Genomic DNA, 7,529 nt, shown 5'->3' on the forward strand with positions numbered 1-7,529 from the left:
CCCAACACATTTTAAGAAATAAAATAAGGAAGTGCTTAAGTTCTGTATAGTTTATCCTGAAACGTCCTTTATTTTGGGCAGCATGTTAAATGCATGCATGAACAGAGACAGGCACATCAGGTTTCACTCTTGGAAGGACGGCCCAGCAAGGTGGACACTTTTTAAAAAGCAATATTATATCATACTAACAAACTGTTTCACCAACATAATTGATTCTTCCAGACTGTCACAGAAAACATCCTGTCCTTTTTGTATCACATTCTGGTATCGTGGGACACAAAGACGTCTTCAAAGGAAATAATAGTATTTACTTTGATATCAGAGTTCATTGGAGAAGACTCTGAGGACTGAACTATGAAGTTCATAACCAGAAAGATTCTCATTAAAAAAAAAAAAAAAGAAATAAAAAAAGCCCACTATGCAAGAGGAAGTAGTCTTCTCCCCCCATTACTACAAGTAAGTAACTTAGCACAGGCACCTCATCTCACATTTTTGTGAGCAAGCTCTCTTTTCAGAGGTATAAAACTGTCCAGAATTCTTCTAAGCAACCTCCTTCCTATTTCTGGGGGACTCTTCCATCATAACAAAGAGGTTAAGCTTTAAAGATGAAAGAACATCTGACTTTAATCTGTACTGCTGTACCGAACTCCAGACTCAAGGACTGACAGATGAAGGCCCTAACAAAAGGTATCAAGTAGTAGACATCTGTGGTCATAAAAGATTTTTTTTTAAAAACAGTTCAAAAGTGCACTGTTGACTTTTAAATAGTAGTCCAATATACAACACTTAAAGCTTTGGGCATTGATTTCAGAAGGGATACAACTCAAAAAGCAATGTTTTTGAGTTTACCTTCCCTAATCCTTACTGTACAATTAAAAGAGTTTACGCTCATGTATTCCAACATAAAACTTCAGCTGAGATCAGGTCTAACACAACTATGCTACAACCATGCAGCCAGCCACCAAAGTCTGAACTCCCGCTGTGCCCCTAGCCGCTTGTTTCCTATTCTCTCAATGTTGAGAAACTTGTTTTTACTGTAAGACAGATGAGGGAATTGAGTCTGATAAAAACTGAACTTACACCATTACAAGACAGCCGGAGCAAGCAACCAGGACCTGCCTTTTCAAGGGCTACATTATTCATGCACATCAAGACAACAGTCTAAAATACTATGGTAGCACTCTCATCAAGCATAGCCTTTCCTCACTGCTAAGGGGACAAGGTTATCTGATTTCAGATACCGAATTTCAAAATTTCCAGACAGCTTGGGTACGGTGATGTTTCTATCAGCCAGCAAGCCCAGCAGTCTTCAAACTGGTATTCCCCCAACATCCCATCTATAAATGCGCCACAGATGCAACTGCCAGTGAAAGCAGTGTCACATGAGGCATTGAGTGGCTCACCCTAACTTCTGAGGAAGAGACCAACAGCAGACATCACCTTAATTTCATCCCAGCAACTTCTCTCAACAGCCAAATGATACAAAGAGAGAGGAGATGGAGACAGAACTCCATCCAGTTCGCAAGCTGCTGGAAAAGGTTAGTTTCCACCTGGCATTCCCCTGCTACTTTTCCTCAGTCTCACAGTCAAACAGGGTGAAGAAAATAAAGTGTTTCAGTATTCGTAAAAAATACCTTGAAGTACTATAGCAGCTTTATAGTCATGCCACATAAAAGAGAACTTGTGTTAAAAGATAATAAGGATATTCAAGAATTTACTGAGAACTTCATGTTGCGTGCCTCCATAGATGGTTGCATAAGCTTGATAGCAACGTCTGTTCCTTTATTTCAGATGCAGGCAGTAAGCATGATTCTGGATGCCATAATCAGAATGTAAATGAATAAAATAAACCTTTACATTGAGATTAAGGAAACAGCATTGTGAAATACTATTACCCTGCCTGCTGCCTTCCATGCATTACTGCAAGTTAATCAAGGTGAAATGTGCAGTCAATCACACCTTGAAACAGCTAACATTTTATACAGAGATTCCACAAAGTAGCATTTTGTTACAAGATGGATTTCATTTTATTAGAAGACACAGGCTGGCTTCAATATCATAGTCAAGCAAGATTTTAAATTGACACCTCCACTAAAAATGTTTGTGAGTATAAGAAAAATACATAGTTTTTTCTGTCAATGAAGAAATCTTACATATGCTTTTGAAAGAAGTCTCACGAAAGTGAGTTTTACTGGGAGTAATTAAACAATGGCTTTTGCAATATTTTTGCCCTAAAGCTGAATCTACATTCCTTTTAAGGCAACAACCACCACTTGCATGAAAACATGGCTAGTCTGATCTATACGTTTTAGCTTATTACTCCATTTACAGACATATCAAAGTGGACACTCATTATAATCAACAAGGGTTTATGGAGGCTTAACATATGCTTAGTAGCATTTATAATTATGGTGCAAGACATATTACTTCCAAAAAACCCTACCAACTTATTTTCTTTTGGTGTTTCAGCAATATTGCAGAAGACTGCAGCCTAGCTATTAACATGCTTTTCACATCACTGAATTAAGATTAGACATTCAAGTTGTGTCATGTAAATGACATAATTTTCTGTTAAGAGAAGTTCTTTACAGCTGCACAGTCCAATAAAAAGCTTTTTTTAATGCAGAAGACGAAAGCCATTTTATTTTTAATATTTCTCCATGAACACAATGAGTAGTTTGACAGAACTTTAAGGAAGGAAATCAGACTGGATAATTCAAGTACTTTTATATTTCAGAAACATTATTTTCCCTGAAATGCATATTGAATTTGAAGATCATAAGAAGTTTTACAGGAGTTTTTTGTTGCTTATTGTTAAACTACAGCAACCATGATTCATAAGCAGAAACATGGCTCTAAAGCATTAATACGTAGGTGTATCTGGAATGGCATTCATTTCACAGGGATGATGATGTTAAGGAGTCCAGGAAATGCTGACATGCTGCTGAAATTAAGGGCAGGCATGTTTCAGAGCAAAGTAAGGGATCAAACATCTCTCAAACAAGAGATACATGATTCTCCACATTTCCCCTGCCAAAGCTACCTGCAATTTTAACAGTCACTGTACTTACATATATGAAAGGTAACCAAGAATGCTTGTTAAACTCTTGACATGGGCCTATAATAAGCACCAGCAACTGTAGCTTCTAGGGCAACCACAACGGCTCAAGTAGTGAGCCCTACACTTGAACCCACAGAAGCAATCCAAGTCAACTCAAAAGTTCTAGTCAGTCTCTGCCTAAGACCTCTGCTTCAGCCCCACTGGCTTCCAGAAATTTTCTGAAGTGTGTGAAGGCTATAGAGGGAAGGGAGGCACCCAGGATCAGCGCCACAAATCCTCGCTCCTGGCTTTAAGCCTTTTTCTGGATACTCACAGCAGAGAAGCACATTTGTGACATCTTTTGCAATAAACTTGCATACTTCCTGATTTGCAGCGGGCAAGAAGTGTGTAACACTGATTAAGAAAGAGCAACTTGTGTCTTGGGCTGGTTAAAGACCTCTATGCTGACCCTAAATACAAATGTATTCTGGAAACTGATGTAACTATACATAAAAAACTGCAAGTCCTGGGAAAGAATGAAGATGTCACTAGTTAAATCTGTGCTAGTAGTACAGATCGTAAGAGCAGCTCTGAAGAACACAACAGTCGGTGCAAACAGCATGTCTATCAGGTCCGCAGTATTACGGGGATTTTTCTTTGGACTAACTCTGGCTCCTAAATTAGTCTTGACAGTCAAAATCCTACATCAGATACTTGCATTCATTTCACATAAGATGCTCAAAACAAAGCCTGACCTATTTCATTGCAGCCTCATTTTTTAAGTACCATAAACTGTATTATCTCCTTCCTCTCCCCCATCGCTGTATCTCGGCACAATCATTAATTGTTAATTATTCAAGATACAACAAACTTTTAAAGGTACCACAATAAGCTTCAGTCGTCTGAAAAAGTGACTATTCATCTAGGAGGACCAGGGGAATTTCATACAGATACAAGATAACAGTATGTTATCATAGGTTATTGAGAGTATTTTACCAGAGTTTATCTTATTTAATATACTCAAGGTTAACTGCAACCTAAAGATCACTACATCACTAACAGAAACTTCTCAATATCTATTCTGTCCACCATTTTAAGTTTACCCCAGATCAACATGCAGAATTTGACTTCTACATCAACCCCCCAAACTGGTCGGCATAAACAATACAATGTTATTAACACAGCTAAAATAAAACAGAGTACAACAGAATGTTTGGCAATGCGCTTGAAGAGGACACATGAAAACAGCTCTCGGTGTTTTCTTTTTGGCTAACTATTTAGCACTAAGCACTGCTTCACCTGGTAAACAGCTAACACTGTCCATTCAGACTGGAAAAATAAAGCAAGAAGAGTGGAAAGACACCAAGTCTGGTATGAACGAGAGATCCAATACATACAAGAATGAGACTTAAATTGCTGCATTTTTAATATGGTATCCGAACCAAATTGCTCTTCACATTTGAATTGCATGACTTCAGTATTGGGTATGCAAGAGTAAAAATTAAAAGTGGGACTTACTTTCAGCATTTATAAACCCTGATTTTCCAGTAAATTTTGTGTGATCTCCCCTTCCACGTAGGATGTATGAGCACACTTCCATCTCTTCTCACTAAAAGTGAGGGTTTTTTCCACAATGGCCATGAAACTGATCACTAGTGTCACACAAATTAGGCATACTCCTTTGCCTATAAAGAGCTTTTATTTTTCTCCCCCCAGAGATGAAACTAACACATTACTTCAATACCCGATTAAATACAAACTGAGACTGAAGCTGTTATCTTCTAAACTAGGGATCTGCAATGTTTTAAGGATAGCGTATGCTCCGTTTTGTTTCCAATTTAAAAGTCAGGATGCCAGCAGAAACTTAGGGAACCCAAGAGATGTACTCTCCCTCTCATTCCCCAAGTAATAATATATAACCAATTCTCTTATCTGCTGTATTTTTGCTGGTCTGCAAACCAAAGCTTCAAGCCAAATCTCGGTTGAGTTCAGAATTTGTTGGTAGCTGGAACTGTTTTCTCACAGATGGCTCTCAGAAGGAGCTGTAGTTTCGCACTCCTGGGCCAATTCTGTTCAAAAATATGTTCACATGCCATCTCTGGCCTCCACACCAGACTGTTGACTTCTGTTCCACGTCCGTCTATGCCTGTGTAATCCCTTTGACATTCATCAGGCTGCTCGTGAGTGAGGGTTATGGATAAAGGTATAAGCCATGTTTAAAAGCACACCTGTGAACAGCAGGTCTGAAAAACCTTATCTCAAAATACAGGAAAGATACAGTTGTGCTCACCACATCTTCTCACCAACTCCCTAGTATTCCAGAAACTGGTAACCTACAGGATTCAATAAACACTACTACTTAATTAAGGGTTAATCTGAGGGTCTGGAAGGGTAGGCCTTATACTGGACATTTTCACCACTATCTTGAAAAGTAGTGACTGTGGTTACAGCTACTTCCGAATCCTTTAACAAAGCTGAAGATTTGAAGCATGAAGAAGGCATGATGTAACAGCAGGTTCCTTTGAGTCTCTCCGTTTTCTTTCACTACAGCCTCTTGGTTACAACCCTTTGGTCATAGCTCCCCAGAACTTTCACTCTGAAGATCCAGAGGATGACAGGGATGGTAGGAACAAATATTAAAATGATCCTTTGCCCTCAGAATAGAAAAAAATGCTGCCCCTACATATTTCACACAAAACCAGGATTTGAGAGAACTCTGACCTCCTGCCTTTAGCCAGTCCTTAACGATTTACTAAAGTAAATTCAACTCTCCAAATTGCCCTAGTGGGCTTTCATAAGGCAGGTAGAGATCTCATACTACAGGAAATTGCAATCAACAAGAGAGCAGCAAACAATACTGCCATAAAAATGTCCCGCACATTAATCTATAAAGCAGCAGTTTCAGATCCCTCCTAAAGGTCAATTCACAAAATCTATTGGGGGGATGGGGGTGGGGTGTGTGCCTTTGGCCAAAAGGCAGGAAGAATCGGTTGTCTGAAAAGAACTTAAACCTGCAAACCAACTGCCTGGTATTCAAGCAGACACATTCAAATGTATTCTCTTAAAAACATAAAATGGCAGAAAAGGCCTTGAAGACATAAGGCAGTCTACTAGAGTCTCTTCCAAAAAATTTCTATAGCTTTCCCAAAATGAGTTATTACTAGCCAGATGTTGAACATTTAGAGAAGCTCCAGGATAATAGATTCATTTCACAGGAAATCCAGTTTACAAATAAGATGAATGGGAGCATCAAAAGACATTTCTTCAGACTAGTTTGTTGTTTTTTTTTTTAACTACTGATACCTATTCTTTTGAGTGACAAAAGGGCAGTCCTGTGATTGGCCTGAAACACAGTTCCCTTTTCCCTCCACACTTCCCATGTTACTTTTGGCAAGCAACTCAGGTGCATATATAGTTTCAATAGGTATTTAGGTACCCAATTCCCAGACAAAGCCTAGCGATACCTATGCATATCTCAATAAGTGATTATAGCGCTTTGGAAAATGCGGATCACCGCTCCGGCTCAAGCCTGGAGAAGAGGAGCTACCCTAAGAAGAGTTTTCTCTGCTACAAAGTTTACACTGGTGGTTGAGCCACCTACATAGCTACATCCTTTGAGAGACCTTGGAAAGAGGGCTGAAAGGGAGTGAAAACACTAAACAAAAACACATGTAAACACGAACAAGTTAAAAAAAAAGCCCACAACATTTAACTTAGGAAAAAATAAGCCAACCTTTCTTAAACCTAAGACTGAGATAGGGCACCAGCACTGTTGTCCTTACAGAAACTCAGTTCTTTCCATGAGATTTTTATAACCAAGCTCCTCAGCTACACTACAGCCACTTCAACCCAAGCGGTCTTAGTGCTGGAAGGAGCCTTAGTGTAGGAAATTCTCTGGCGATTGCAGCATTTTTCCCACTGTTGGTCAGACTACAGTCAGTTCAGCCATCAGACCTTTCTCTACACTAAAGCCTAACTCACAACAGTTCCTATTTAACTGACTTTTATTCCTTCTTTAGGGAAGTCTAGGTCAGGGGGAGTGGTTCAGTATGCATGTAGCATTCCCTCGGCGGCACTTCTGCAGGTGTGGATGCTGCAGAAGGATAACATTCTCCTTCCCAACAAAGATACTCACAGATTGTTCAAGAAACGCAAGGAAAAACGGAAACGATTTAGTCAGCTCTTTGTGTACACACCTTAAAACATGAAAGGCCTCCCCCTCACCAAAAAAATCTATTACAGGAAGTCCACAAGTGCAATATAAAGAGCATTCAACTGAAGATAAAACAGGTCTGAACAGAAATACTGGATTTCATGCTTCACAGGCACAGTTTTCCCGGTTACAAAGCGGTTAATGACTCTACAAAAATTCAGTAACTATTAGTATTTTCAAAGATTCAGTAATTATTCAGCATTCTCCCTTCTGTTTCCAGTAAGGGCACCGCGGCGCTGGGCCCTCCCGAGGGTGCGGAGCCCCACCAGGCGCCAT

Source organism: Phaethon lepturus, unplaced genomic scaffold (assembly GCF_000687285.1).
Source record: "Phaethon lepturus isolate BGI_N335 unplaced genomic scaffold, ASM68728v1 scaffold40941, whole genome shotgun sequence".
Classification (NCBI taxonomy): Eukaryota; Metazoa; Chordata; class Aves; order Phaethontiformes; family Phaethontidae; genus Phaethon; species Phaethon lepturus.